The sequence below is a fragment of the Triticum dicoccoides genome, chromosome 6A (assembly GCF_002162155.2).
Source record: "Triticum dicoccoides isolate Atlit2015 ecotype Zavitan chromosome 6A, WEW_v2.0, whole genome shotgun sequence".
NCBI lineage: Eukaryota > Viridiplantae > Streptophyta > Magnoliopsida > Poales > Poaceae > Triticum > Triticum dicoccoides.
In genome coordinates this window covers 202709579-202725681 of record NC_041390.1, presented here as the reverse complement: position 1 = coordinate 202725681, position 16103 = coordinate 202709579, and the positions used below count along the sequence as shown (strand labels likewise).

Genomic DNA, 16103 nt, shown 5'->3' with positions numbered 1-16103 from the left:
GCTCCTCTGAGTGTTGGTCCAAATAGAGCCACTTGCAGCGCCACCTCGGGGCAACTTGAGGGTTTGTTTTATTTGTACGTAGTGTTCATCTGAGTGTGCCCTGAGAAAGAGATATGTGCAGCTCCTATCGGGATTTGTCGGCACATTCGGGCGGTGTTGCTGGATTTGTTTTAACCTGTCGAAGTGTCTTGAATTACCGAGATACTGAGTCTGATCAGAACGTCTTGGGAGGAGGTCCATTCCTTCATTGACCGTGAGAGCTTGTCATGGGCTAAGTTGGGACTCCCCTGCAGGGATTGATCTTTCGAAAGACGTGCCCGCGGTTATGGGCGGATGGGAATTTGTTAATGTCCGATTGTAGATAACTTGAACCTTAATTAAATTAAAATGAATCAACCGAGTGTGTTACCGTGATGGCCTCTTCTCGACGGAGTCCGGGAAGTGGACACGGTGTTGGAGTAATGTTTGCGCAGGTTACTCTCTAGTATCTCGCTCGTGCTTTGCCTCCTCTTCTCGCTCTCTTTTGCAAATAAGTTAGCCACCATACTTGCTAGTCGCTTGCTGCAGCTCCATATATTTATCTTGCCTTACCTATAAGCTTAAATAGTCTTGATCGTGAGGGTGCGAGATTGCTGAGTCCCTGTGGCTCACAGATTACTATTACACCAGATGCAGGGCCTGATGATTCCGCTCCAGGAGACGCGTACGAGCTCAAGTGGGAGTTCGACGAAGACTCTCAACGATACTATGTTTCCTTTCCCGATGATCAGTAGTGGTGCCCAGTTGGGGGTGATTGGGACCGTTGTCGCATGTTGGGTTCTCTTTATTTTGGCGCCGTAGTCGGGCCATGAGTGTTTGAATGATGTAATGTTATTTCTGTACTTGATTGATGTGGCGAGTGTAAGCCAACTATGTTATCTCCCTTTTTATTATTATATTACATGGGATGTTGTGAAGATTGCCTAACTTGCGACATATGCCTTCAATGCGATTATGTCTCTAAGTCGTGCCTCGACACGTGGGAGCTATAGTCGCATCGAGGGTGTTACACCGGCCTGCTTGAACACCCAGCATTCTCGGTTGGTGTGATTGGTTGGCTTATCAGGGGTGCCGTGGATTTGACATGAGCGATCCAGTATGCGATAAAGACTAGACGGAGCCAGAGTATTTCTTTTAAATTGCTTCTTCCGCTGACCAGATCTAGAGCCTCTGAATCCGGCATTGACTGTCGTATCTTCGGTGGTATCGCCGTTATTGCGGCGCTTTGGTCTGTTACGACATTGCCTATAGTTAACATCTTTGGTATCCGAGGTATCCGGATTCCTCGATGTGTTGTTGCTGCGAGCCGGCCAGCTGTCCTCGCCCGTGCAAAAGCGAGTCATGAGTGTCGTGAGGGCTACCATAGATTTTGGCTTCTCCTGGCCGAGGTGGCGGGCGAGCCACTCGTCGCGGATGTTATGCATGAATGCCGCTAGGGCCTCTACATCCAGACAGTCTACAATTTGATTCTTCTTAGTCAGGAACCGTGTCCAGAATTGTCTGGCCGATTCTCCTGGCTGCTGGGTTATGTGGCTCAAGTCATCAGCATCCGGTGGCCACATATAAGTGCCCTGGAAGTTGTCAAGAAATGCGTCTTCTAGATCCTCCCAACTGCCGATGGAATCTACTGGCAAGCTATTCAGCCAATGTCGAGCTAGTCCTTTGAGTTTTAGTGAGAGGTACTTGATGGCATGTAGATCATCACCGTGAGCCATGTGGATGTGAAGGAGGAAATCCTCAATCCATACAGCGGGATCTGTTGTGCCATCGTATGATTCAATATTTACGGGTTTGAAACCCTCCGGGAATTCATGATTCATAACTTCATCAGTGAAGCATAGGGGGTGTGCGGCACCTCTGTGTCGGGCTATATCCCGACGTAGTTTGTATGAGTCTTGTCTGCTGTATTCGGCACGGCCGGATTAACTCTTGGTGTATCCGACGCGACGATCATCGTCCCGTGTGGGTGCACGTGCCCGTGTCCAGTATATTGACCTTGTAATTTTTGCCTTACTGTCCAATATGTCTCGCAGGTCCTCTGTGTTGCACCGGGCCTTAGTATTTTTGACTGAGTGGCGACGGGGTGCGGGCTGAACTTTAGGCTGAAACGCCTCTCTGGCTCGGCCGCGTAATGGCCGGTCAGCCGCATCGTACACTGGTGAACGAGGTTTCAATGCTTCCTCCTCGAGGTGAGGTAGCAACCTGCGTTTTGGGTAACTCTTGGACGGGTGCCCGAGTTCAAACTCCTTGGCCGCAAGGACTTCGGTCCACCTGTCTGCTAGCAAGTCTTGATCAGCTTGAAGCTGTTGCTGCTTTTTCTTCAGGCTATTTGTCGTGTCCATAAACCGGCACTTGAAGCGCTCTTGCTCGACGAGGTCCTCAGGCACGATAAACTCGTCGTCGCCGAGGCTCGCCTCGTCTTCGGAGAGAGGCATGTAATTATCCTCCTCCGGTTCTCCATCTGTTGCCTACTCTGGAGGGCTAGCTTGTTCATCCTTCAGCTCTACATCATGCTGGAGGGGATTGTTGTTGTCTTCGGCACTATCTGGAGTGTTATTATCTCCTGTGCCGGTATCACTGCTCTTGCTGTGGCGGGACTTAGAGCGGCGTCGCTGACGTTGGCGCTTGGGTTGCTTCCTGGAGGGGTTATCCTCCGCTGTCTCGTCGCCATTGCCTTCTTTGGGGGTGTCCACCATGTATATATCATATGATGAGGTGGCGGTCCAGCGCCCTGAGGGCGGTGGTTCCTGTTCGTCTGCGGCTTCGTCGTCCATACCATCGAAGTCGAGCATGTCGGTTAAGTCGTCGACAGTGGCTACTAAGTGGGTGGTGGGTGGGTAGCGAATTTCTTCGTCGTCCGCATCCCATTCTAGCCGGACATAGTTCGGCCACGGTTCTCCTTACAAGGAGAGAGACCTTAATGAATTTAGCACATCTCCGAAAGGTGAGTGCTGAAAAATATCCGCGGAGGTGAACTCCATGGTCGGCGCCCAGCCGGACTCGACGGGCACGGATGTGAGCGGCTCGGAGTCCGTGGCTGGAGATGAATCCAGCGGTTCGGCGACACGGCTCTCGTAAGTGGTGAAGTCAGTATCCGGCTCTATTGCCACTAAGAGTGCGGCCTCCATGGTGGGGTCCATCCCTCCGCTCTCGGATGGCGCGACTTGCTCCGGATTGATGGCCGGAGTAGTTGCGGATGCGATCTCCCGAACACCGTTCGACGGTAGAGTTACGTCATGCTCGTCGCGACTGTGCGGCGCGTCCGACATGGGCTCGAATCCGTCGAAGATCAAGTCTCCGCGGATGTCGGCCATGTAGTTCAAGTTTCCAAACTTGACCTGATGGCCAGGGGCGTAGCTCTCGATCTCCTCCAGATGGCCAAGCGAATTGGCCCGTAGTACGAAGCCGCCGAATACGAAGATCTGTCCGGGGAGGAAAACCTCACCCTGAACCGCATCACTAGCGATGATCGAAGGAACCATCAAGCCTTACGGTGACGACACAGTGGAACTCTGAATGAAAGCACCAATGTCGGTGTCAAAACCGGCGGATCTTGGGTAGGGGGTCCCGAACTGTGCGTCTAAGGAGGATGGTAACAGGAGGCAGGGGACACGATGTTTACCCAGGTTCGGGCCCTCTTGATGGAGGTAATACCCTACATCCTGCTTGATTGTTCTTGATAATATGAGTGCTACAAGAGTTGATCTACCACGAGATCGGAGAGGCTAAACCCTAGAAGCTAGCCTATGGTATGATTGTATGTGGTCCTACGGACTAAAACCATCCGGTTTATATAGACACCGGAGGGGGATAGGGTTACACAAGGTCGGTTACAAAGGAGGAGATATACATATCCGTATTGCCTAGCTTGTCTTCCACGCCAAGTAGAGTCCCATCCGGACACGGGACGAAGTCTTCAATCTTGTATCTTCATAGTCCAACAGCCCGGCCAAAGGATATAGCCCGGCTGTCCGGAGACCCCCTAATCCAGGACTCCCTCAAGGAGGCACGGCAAAATAGAAGCAAGACTGATTATTTCATCCTAACTAGGTATTTCTTTCTTATGATTTTTTCTACTAAACTTAGAAAAATTAAACTCATGAGACTCATCACCAAAACTAACACCCATGGTTTGTTTGTGACAATCTATTTTAGCATTAACGGTGTTCAAGAAAGGTCTACCAAAGATAAAGGGACAAAAGTCATCTTGTGGGGAACCAAGACTTCAACATCTCTAACAATCCCAAGTGATGAGATGGTGTCTATATTAGCAAGTTTAATAGTAACATCTATGTCTTCTATTTCAGCGGGTGCTATATCATTCATAATTTCTTGGTATAAGGTAAAAGGAATAGCACTCATGCTAGCATCTAAATCACATAAACCATGATAACAATGATCTCCTATTTTGACTGAGACAACAAGCATGCCAACAACGGGTCTATTTTTATCTTTCTCATCGATCGGGTTTAGCAATTCTAGCAGCTTCATCACAGAAGTAAATAACATGCCCATCTATATTTTATACCAAGAGATATTTAATCATAGCAACACTAGGTTCTACTTTGATTTATTCAGTAGGTTTAGGTGCCATAACATCACTTTTATTGACCGCTGTTGAAACCTTAGCATGTTCCTTTATTCTAATAGGGAAAGGTGGTTTTTCAATATAAGAAGTAGGAACAACTGGATCAACATTGTAAATAATAGTTTCATCTTTAGCTACTACCGGTTCTTTAGTTTCTTCTTTAATAGGGGGTGATATTTAAACCACTTCTCGGTAGGGAGATCAACATGAGTAGCAACTGATTCAAAAAAAGAGGCTACTATCTTAGAGTCAAGTCCATATTTAGTGATAAACTTTTGAAATGCATCGATATTCATAAAAGATTTAACACAATCAAACTTAAGCTTAATACCTGACTCTTTACCTTCGTCGAGTTCTCAATATTCAGAGTTGCGTTTAATTCTTTCTAAAAGATCCCACCTGAATTCAATAGTCTTCTTCATAAAAGAACCGGCACAAAAAGTATCGAGCATGGATTGATCATCACGAGAAAGGTGAGCATAAAAATTCTGAATGATAATTTCTCTCGAGAGCTCATGATTGGGGCATCAATATAACATTGACTTAAGCCTCCCCCAAGATAGACCGATACTTTCTCCTTCACGAGGCCAAAAATTATATATGTAATTCCGATCACGGTGAACTAGATGCATAGGATAATTTTTTTGGTGAAATTCCAATTTCAGTCGATTCCAATTCCAAGATCCAATATCATTGCATAGCCTATACCATGCCAATGCTTTTCCCTTCAAAGATAAAGGGAAAACCTTCTTCTTAGCTTCATCTCCGGGTAAACCTGCAAGCTTAAATAACCCATAAATTTCATCCACATATATCAAGTGCATATCAGGATGTTCGGTTCCATATCCTCCATATGGATTTGCTAGCAGTTGTTCTATCATACCCGAAGGAATTTCATAACCAATATTTTCAGCAGGTGTAGTAGGTTGAGGGACAACTAATTGTGGTTCCAGTCGAGGTGAAGATACCCTGAACAAACCCCTCAAAGGATTGTTCTCCATACTAGCAAGTAACAATAAATTTCAGCACGTAGTAAATATTTTCCCCTACCAAGAGCGCTTCACTCCCCAGCAACAGCGCCAGAAAAGAGCCTTGATGACCTACAAGTATAAGGGATCAATCGTAGTCCTTTCGATAAGTAAGAGCGTCGAACGCAACGAGGAACAGAAGGAAATGGCAAATGGTTTTCAGCAAGGTAATTTCTCCAAGCACTGAAATTGTAAGTAGCGAGTAGCTTGATAGCAAGGTCAGTTGTAACAAGCAAGTAACGGTAATGGTAAATAAGGTGCAGCAAGGTAGCCCAATCCTTTTGTGGCAAAGGATAGGCCAAAACAGTCTCTTATAATAAGCAAAGCGTTCTTTTGGTTACATGGGAATTTCATCTAGTCACTTTCATCGTGTTGGTTTGATCCATGTTCGCTACTTTGATAATTTGATATGTGGGTGGACCGGTGCTTAGGTGTTGTTCTTACTTGAACAAACCTCCTACTTATGATTAGCCCCCTCGCAAGCATTCGCCACTACGAGAAAAGTATTAAGATAGAATTTAACCATAGCATTAAACTTTTGGATCCAAAATTGGTCCCTCATGAAATAGCGCATAAACTAGGGTTTAAGCTTCTGTCACTCTAGCAACCCATCATCTAATAACTACTCCACAATCACTAGTGCAGAACCGGGCTATAGCACCGGTTCGTAAGGGCCTTTAGTGCCGGTTCTATAACCGGCACTAAAGGGTGGGGACTAAAGGTCCCTCCCCTTTAGTACCGGTTCTGCATGAACCGCCGCTAAAAGGCCACCACGTGGCACGAGCCAGCGCCGGGGGCGGGGAGCACTTTAGTACCGGTTGGTAACACCAACCGGTACTAAAATGTTTGGGGGATTTTGGATTCATGATTTCTTTTTCTTTAATTTTGTCTTTTCCATTTAATTCTTTTTTCGTTTGCTGGCATTTTACGATACTACATATTGTACATGTTATGCATATAAATAGAATTTCTTGTAGAACCGATCATATATATATATATATAGCCGGTCTATTCTGATAACACTTCCGCACTGCACGCTCAATGCAAGTGCACGTCATTGTTCGAACCAAGTGTGCTGCAGTACTCACACGAGTGAACTTCTGTCAAAAAAAAACTGCACGCAGTGTTTTTCCGGTACTGTTTTCGCTCTAATTTTTAACCGTTTATCGGAACGAGGCATATAATATACTGTTGAAAAGCTATTGAATATGCGCAACTTCGTCATGTTGAACACTTTCCGAGATTCCTATCGGTTTAAGAGCAGTTTCAAAAATGGTGCAGGGGATGACGAGTGGCAGCGAGCGTATTTTCGTGATTTTTTCTAAACCGCTAATCGGAATAAGGCAAATGATACGCCGTTGGAAAGATATCATTGAGGCGCATCTTTTCTATATATATTATTTTCTCTAATTCGTTACGGTTTAAGAGCAGTTTCGAATTTACTAAATCACGGAATTCTGTTTTTTGAAATATTTGCAATTTTCACTACTGCTTTTGCTCTAGTTTTTGAACCGTTTATCGAAACGAGGCGTGTAATACGTCGTTGGAAAGCTATGGACAAGGCGCAACTTTCATATGTAGAAATGGTTTTGAGATTCCTTACAGTTTTAAGTTCATTTTGAAAATCGTGCGGCGGACGGCGAGTGGCAGCAGCCGTTTTTCGCGATATTTTTACAAACCGGTTGTCGAAATGATTCAAATGATATGCCATTGGAAAGATATCGACGAGATGCAACTTTTTCATGTAGAACACGCTCTCTAATTCCTTACAGTTTAAAAGCAGTTTTAAAATTACTAAAATGCGGATAATCTGTTTTTCGCGACACCAAAACCGACGTGTGTATTGCATCAGACAGAGAAACGCACTGCTTTGGACAGAAACCGCACTGCATCAGACAGTCAAGCGAACTTCATGATTTGTCTTATCAGACGTAAATTTTCTTAGATGAGCTTTTTTGTGAGTTTTTGTTGACATTATTTTATGAACGACAAAAGAACACACTGTTTCGGACGGAAAGCCGCACTACATCAGACAGTCGAGCGAACTTCATGATTTGTCTTGTCGGGCGTAAATTTTCTCAGATGAGTTTTTTGTGAGTTTTTGTTGACATTATTTTATGAACGACAAAAGAACACACTGCTTCGGACAGAAAGCCGCACTGCATCAAAGAGTCAAGCGAACTTCATGATTTACTTGTCGGACATAAATTTTCTCAGATAAGTTTTTGTGAACGACAGAAGAACGCACTGCTTCGGACGGAAAATCGCACTGCATCAGACAGTCAAGCGAACTTCATGAATTTTTTTTTGTTGGACGTAATTTTTCTCGAACGAGTATTTTTTTTCTTTTTAAAAACATTTTTTTATGAATCAGAGTGGACAGCAGAGACGAGTGCAAATGAACCTCAACATACATGGAAGTGAACCACATTACTATTTTTTGTTTCGATAATTTTTTCACACTTCCACGCTTTGTGCAAGTGAACAACATCACTCTCAAAAATGAACCACATCTGAGGACCAAACACACTGCATGTAATGAGTAGCGAGCTCCTTCTGAAGGTGTTTTTGTTTCGGAGTACCAAGTGAACCTCAAAGGAGTTTTATAGCGAACTGCGTGATAGAATAAAGTGAGCTTCAAAACATACATATCCACTCATTATTTTCACATAGCCACGCAACCATCCGGTACACAGCAGAATCAACGACACAAGTACCCAACCGAACTACACTAGGGCAAAGACTATACAAAATGACCATCCATTCTTACTAGTCTTTCTCTTTTGCGTTCCTCATAAACAACAAAATGGACTTCAAATGAACATTAATGTTCTCTTCTCTTTTTCTTACTGAGTGCACTGCAAATGATTTCTAGAAGAAAAAAAGAGTGAGCTGCAAAACAACTCACTCAGCGACGAGGGACTGCAGTATGGTCACCGGCAAAACGCACGACATGCATGATTAGCTGGCGAACCCCAAGTGCACACTAGAGGAGCTACATGTTTTGAGAAGTGAACCTCTTGGCTACTAACCGCTTAGTATTTTTATACTGAGCCGCTTCGCAATCTCACACAAAACTGCATACTGAACTCCATGATGAAGTGTGTATGACTTTTCTTTGTCTTTTTCGTCAACCGCCGAACCACAAGGCACAAACCATCGTCGTTTTGCCAACCGGCGCCACCGCACTGCACCTGACGCGCCACCGTGCTGCACAGAGAAAAGGAGACGGGGTTAGGAGGATGTGGCGCTGGAACTGAAGTGCTAAAAACAGGGGGGTCAGGAGGATGTGGTGGTTTGCAGGGGCAAAACGGGTGGCCGCCGGCGTTGGGGGTGGATCCCGTGGCCCCCCATCAGCGTTCGAAGGGGTGGACCGAACTACAAACGCCTGTTTGGTCGAGCTGCACGCTGCTGTGGGCAGAACTGCACCCCCATGTGCACCTCGCCGCCGCTGTTGGAGGGAGGAAGGACGCTGCGGTCGTAGGATGCAGTCCAGGTGGTCGACGCGCGTGGTCGCCATGGTGCTCACGGAAGGGGAGGTGATGGCCGCCCGCACCCACACAGGGACAGGAAGACGCGTGGGGATCCAGCCTCCTTGGGAACACGCGGGACCGCCGCCCACTCCCAGCCCGGGATCAGATCTCCAAGCGGTGGTAGGTGAGCCGCCGGCCATCCAGCACAGCGGCGCTGGTGCGACCAGAGGTAGGGCGGTGCCGGTCAGGAGGGAAGGGGGCGCCGGAGGAAGATGCCAACGGGGAGGACCGGGCGCGTTCCAGATCTCGGGCGCGTAGCTTCCAGCACCGTTGCTGAGCGGCGCCTCCTCGATCTGGCGCGGGGCAGCAGGTTGGTAGCCAGAGAGGGGCGGCGCGGTGGGAAGGAGGTGGGGCTCTGCGGAGGAGAAGGATGAGTCCCGTCGGTGGGGGTAGGTGTGGGTGGAAGGCCGGTCGGTGGAGGGTGCCCGGCCGGCGCGGCGCGGCGCTGGTGGCTGCCGGCGATGGCGGTAGAAGGTGATGAGGATTGGGGTTGGTCTGGTGCGAGGCGTGAAGGGGCGGCGCGGGGAGGGAGGTTGTGCGGTGGAGGCGTTGGGGTGGGAGGTGGTTCGGAGAGGAAGGAGATGGGAAGACGAAGGTGGGAGGAAGTGCGGGTGGTGGGCACGAGTGGGGGAGCGGGGGTGGGTTTCGGGCTGGGGTTGACCTGGCTTTTTTTTTTCTTTTTGTGCTGTTGGGGTCGGGTGGCTGCGGGTGTATAGGGTGTTAGGAGAATAAGCCTTCGGTGTTATCTATCTACTATCTACTACCTTTATAAAAGCATGAGAGAGCGAAGAACCAAATCATTCTATCCGTTGAAACTTGTAATTTGATGGTCCAAATGGCTTCAATTTATCAAACGTGTTTTACACTTTAATTACCCACCAATGCCACTTCACGTTTCCACTAACCCACCGATCCCATGCTAATCCATCCGTACCCCTTCGTCGTCCTAGAATACATGAGCACGATGCCACGATCCACATGCCATCCCTCCCCTATTACTGCCGCCAACCGCTTGGAGGGTCACCGATCACCGCTCCTCCACTCCGCCGCCCCGCCACCGCCCCATGCCGTCGCCACACCCCTATGAGCGCTCGCATCTGCTTAAGCGTGGGTCGCGGTCTCGCCGCCAGCCGATTCTCCGCTGGACCAAGGCTTAATCTGCTTAAGAGTGGGTTACGGGAGGTGTGTCTCCGTCCGAGTGACTGCACCGCCGAGGCAGCAGCGGTCGTCCAGGCCGCCACCCAGGAACCGCGGCCCTCCTCCGCAGACCCGCCAGCATGGGCTGCCGCCCAGGCTCCACGACGACAATGGCGAAGAACAAGGTACGCCAGGGAGGCGAGGCCCTGCTGGCGCACCCAGTCGCCACCACCAGGGGCGCGGGACGCCGAAAGGCTTAGCCGAGCGACCACCATCCAGGGAGCAATCCAGACGCGCGCCGCCGGCAGGCATGGCCCGCTCGCCTGACGCTCTGCGGCTGGATGAGAATTTCGACGATGAGGCAGGGTATAGGGACTATGACAACGAGGAGGCTGAGGGGGAGGTGGAGGTTCGCTGGGGGGACATGGTCGGGCGACGCCATGCCCAAGCCACCCGCTGGCTTCGTCCTTGACGACCATGGCCAGTGCATCGCTCCCGCCTCTAAGCACATCGTCACCCTCGTCAGGTGCTCCACATTTAGTTTTCTCCTAGCTAGCAGTTCATACTTGAAATGCATTATCCAAGTTCATCTTGCAAATTTGTGCAGATTGATGGCGCGAACAATAGTCCATTGGAGTGCATAATCGGGAGGGTGTTCAGCAGTACGTAGGATCATGAGTGCTTTCTTCTCTGCTCGGTCGACTGTGATTAACCACACTCTACAAATTAGTTGCAAACTTGCAATGTTCATTAGTGATTTCCCTCTCCTACGATTACTTATTTCGTGCCTGTGCAGGTGCTCAAGAGCACAAACTTCAGTGGCTGGATCGCTGTATGTCACTAACTACATACATTACTCATTTATAGTTCAAACATGGTTTCAATTGATGCTAGAAATATTTATTTCGGTTAATGTAATGTGTGTTTGTAGGTTGCCTCTCTTGGGTGATATGATTTTTTTGCGGTTTCTCATAAACTGCAGTGTGTTATGCAGATGGAAAAAGCATTCAGGTTCTGCATCCTGCCCAGCAGGTTATTTGTTATGACACAAGAACTTTATTATGGTTTTTGATAAAAGAAATATGGACTTCGAAATAGCTTGAAGGTTATCGATTATATGTAGCAAGGCCATTTGATTAAGTTGGCTCTTTGTGACGCCTGGATAGTTACACTACAGTAACCCTCCGCTAAGGATGCCACGTCACCACGATTACTGTTGTTCATCTTGAGATGATTCAAAAAACCGATTCAAATTGAAGTTCAAAATCAAGCAAACAATAAAAATTTTCAAATTTGAAAACTAAAATGTTCATTAAGTAAGAAATAATTCAGAGGCAATTATAAAATTGCAACTAACATTAAATGGATCAGTTGAGTGACCCTAACAACCTCAAACAGTGGCAAACAACAACATTTAATAACCTTTTAATTAATCTAAATTTAATATGAATTAGTATTTCACCCAAACTAATTTTTGATGCAAGGATCTAATGCACTACAACTTATGAGCCAGCTCCCATATTTTATAAAAATCATTTGGGTGCTAAACATGTTGCAAACAGGAAAATAATAATAATAAAAATAATAAGGAAAGAACCCCCCCCACTGGGCCACAGCCCAGCTGGCCTCTGGGCCAACCAGGTCGGCCCAGCCGGCGCCTATAGCCCCTCGGGCGACCGAACCCTAGTGACCCAGCACCCCCACTCCCCCTCTCGCTTCCCCCTCCCCCCCGCTGGATCTGGATCGGTGCGCGATGCCCCGACTCCACCACCACCTCGCCGCTTGCCGAGCGCCGCTCGCCGAGCGCCTCCCGCTGCGTCCTGGCGACCACGCCTCATCGCCTGGCGCTGCTGGTCGACGTCTTCCCCGCGCCCGTCGCCGGATCGCCAAGCGCCATGCCTCCTCAGCACCGGCGCCGCCCCGCCCATCGCTCGCCGTCATCCTCGCCCTCCTCCCCGTTCCTGGACCGAGAAGGCCCCCGACGCCGCCATCCGCCACACCGTCGCCGGAAACGCATCTCCGGCCCCTCCCCCGAGCATACTTTGCACAACTACAGGGCCGGTGAGGACCTCCCCATCCGCCCCCATCTTCCCTTGCTCCGGTCAACCGCTGTCGCACGCGCACCCACTGCCCCCGCTCGCCCTGTCTCACGCCGAGGAGCCTCCGCCCTTCTCACCGTGGCCTCGCCTCGCAACCGGCCGCCTTAGCCGCCTATCCGCGTCGCCGGCACCTGGCCGCACCGGCCAGGGTCGCCGCCATCCCCGCCTCCCAGCACCCCGGCCACCCACTGGCCGCTGACGGCCCTCTCGTGCAACCCCGCACCGGCGCCAGGCTGCGCCTCTTGCTCTCGCCCCTCTGCCCCGCCCCCCGATATCGGCCTCCCCCTGCTCCGGCGCCCCTGCCGTGGCCGGCGACCAGGGTCCGCAGCGCCCAATCGGGCTGGGCGCTAGCGCCCGACGCCCGCGCCGACTCCACCCGCTAGCGCCCTGCCCGCTAGGCCTCTGTGCCACAGACAAACGGGGCCCACCCCCCTTGAACAAAAAAAAGAAATGAAAATGAATTAATAAATAATAATTAAAATGATAATTAATTAATTAATTAATTAAACTAATTAAACCAGATTAGATTAACCTAACCACTAATTAAACTAATTGACCCTGTTTAATTAGCCTGCTAGTTAAACAACCAATGACATGTGGGCCCCACACTTAGTTGACCCAGTCAACTGCATAGTTGACTGCTGACGTCAGCATGAATTCAGGCCGACGTCATCATTTACTATTCTGGATAATGTTGGTTTTAAATAATTAATTAAATTACAGAAATTAGTAAAATCTTTAGAAAATCATATCTTTTAATCCGTAACTCGGATTAAATTATTTTCAACATGAAAGTTGCTCAGAACGACGAGACGATTCCGAATACGCAACCCGTTCGTCCGCCACACCCCCCTAACCTATCGAACTCGCAACTTTCCCCCTCCGGCTCCTCTGCCCGAAAACACGGAACCCCAGGAATACTTCCCGGATGCTTCCCCCCTTCACCGGTATCACCTCATACCGCGTTAGAACACGTCTAGCTCTGCCTGTTATCCTGTTATGCACTTGCTTGCTATGTATTTACTGTTTCTCCCCCCTCTTCTCTTCGGTAGACCCCGTGACGATGCTGATGCCCCAGTTCGACTACGGTGTTGGTGACTCGCCCTTCTTGCCAGAGCAACCAGGCAAGCCCCCCCCTTGATCACCAGATATCGCCTATTCTCTTCTATACTGCTTGCATTAGAGTAGTGTAGCCTGTTACTGCTTTCCATTGATCCTATTCTGATGCATAGCCTGACATTGTTGCTACACCTGTTGATACCTTACCTGCAATCCTAAATGCTTAGTATAGGATGCTAGTTTATCATCATTGGCCCTACATTCTTGTCAGTCTGCCTTGCTATACTATTGGGCCGTGATCACTTGGGAGGTGATCACGGGTATATACTATACATACATACATACTATACAGACGGTGACTAAAGTCGGGTCAGCTCGATGAGTACCCGCAAGTGATTCTGATGAGGGGGCTGAAGGGACAGGTGGCTCCATCCCGGTAGAGGTGGGCCTGGGTTCCCAACGGCCCTCGACTGTTACTTTGTGGCGGAGCGGCAGGGCAGGTTGAGACCACCTAGGAGACAGGTGGGCCTGACCCTGTTCGGCGTTCGCGGATACTTAACACGCTTAACGAGATCTTGGTATTTGATCTGAGTCGGCTACGAGCCTATACGCACTAACCATCTACGCGGGAGTAGTTATGGGTATCCCGACGTCGTGGTATCAGCCGAAGCACTTCAGACGTCAGCGACGGAGCGGCGCGCGCCGGATTGGAACGTAAGCCTGCTCTTGTATTGAGGGGGCTAGTTCTGCTTCCGGCCGCCCTCGCAACGTGCAGGTGTGCTATGGGCGATGGGCCCAGACCCCTGTGCGCTTAGGTTTAGGCCGGCGTGCTGGCCTCTCTGTTTTGCCTAGGTGGGGCTGCGACGTGTTGATCTTCCGAGGCCGGGCATGACCCAGGAAAGTGTGTCCGGCCAAATGGGATCGAGCGTGTTGGGTTATGTGGTGCACCCCTGCAGGGAAGTTAATCTATTCGAATAGCCGTGATCTTCGGTAACAGGACGACTTGGAGTTGTACCTTGACCTTATGACAACTAGAACCGGATACTTAATAAAACACACCCTTCCAAGTTCCACAGACAACCCGGTGATCACTTTTCTACTGGGCGACGAGGAGAGGATCGCCGGGTAGGTTTATGCTATGCGATGCTACTTGGAGATACTACTTGGAGATGCTACTTGAAGATGATACATGGAGGACGTCAATCTACTCTCTTCTACATGCTGCAAGACGGAGGCTGCCAGAAGCGTAGTCTTCAACAGGATTAGCTACCCCCCTCTTATTCTGGCATTCTGCAGTTCAGTCCACCGATATGGCCTCCTTACACATATACCCATGCATATGTAGTGTAGTTCCTTGCTTGCGAGTACTTTGGATGAGTACTCATGGTTGCTTTCTCCCCCCTTTTTCCCCTTTCCTTTCTTTCTGGTTGTCGCAACCAGATGTTGGAGTCCAGGAGCCAGACGCCACCGTCGACGACGACCCCTACTACACCGGAGGTGCCTACTACTACGTGCAGCCCGCTGATGACGACCAGGAGTAGTTAGGAGGATCCCAGGCAGGAGGCCTGCGCCTCGTTCGATCTGTATCCCAGTTTGTGCAAGCCTTCTTAAGGCAAACTTGTTTAACTTATGTCTGTACTCAGATATTGTTGCTTCCGCTGACTCGTCTATGATCGAGCACTTGTATTCGAGCCCTCGATGCCCCTGGCTTGTATTATGACGCTTGTATGACTTATTTAAGTTTTAGAGTTGTGTTGTGATATCTTCCCGTGAGTCCCTGATCTTGATCGTACACATTTGCGTGTATGATTAGTGTACGATTAAATCGGGGGCGTCACAAGTTGGTATCAGAGCCGACTGCCTGTAGGAATCCCCCTTCCACACTCCTTGGCCGAAGTCGAGTCTAGACATTGCAAAAACTTTTACTAACTTGGTTGTGTGCCTTACGGGCCCACGTCGCCATTGGGTGGTATTAGGATCTTTTACTCCTCGACCTTTACTCTGGGACTCTGATCTCTCCTCTATTCGGGTTAAATGAAGTTTACTAAATCTAACATTAGGATCTCGTTATCACTTTCACCCGGAGAGCCCCTTATTACTAATGATCGTCTGCTGCACCAGAAGACCCTGAAGATACTCTCCACTGTTAACCCGAGAACTTGTGTTCATCGCGTTTGCAATTCACCTTCCACCGCAAACCCTTATGGATAACTACTTGCATTTGTTATTCTTACATTCATCCCCAGTGGTCTTGTTATTACAAGATACCCTGAAAAACTCGTCGTTGTTTCAATAATCCCTTGAGCTTACTGCCTTGCTGTTCTTTGTCACTTGAATACCCCTATGGTTAATTCTCGCACTTATCGAGTATCCGCTCATCCCCCAGTTGTTCTTGTGTTTCACAAAAGTCTTCAAAATAATATTTGATCTTCCGAAAATCCTCTGGAGCCTTTGGCTCTTGAAATTCTTGCTTGCTTGCATTATGGTTAATCCCATAACTCTCGTAGTCTTATTGACATTCCTTGTCATTATCATTTTTGAGTCTGTTGACTCAATATGTTTGCGAATACACGCAATCATCTTTGATCCTTATAAGTTACTTTTCCGACTGAGCTGCCAT

The 16103-nt window shown here is 48.8% G+C and overlaps 1 pseudogene; it reads left to right on the top strand.

Moving 5' to 3' along the window:
* LOC119315798 overlaps positions 1–11397 on the top strand; it is a 62425-nt pseudogene extending 51028 nt beyond the window's left edge.
* Positions 11398–16103: the final 4706 nt, after the last annotated feature.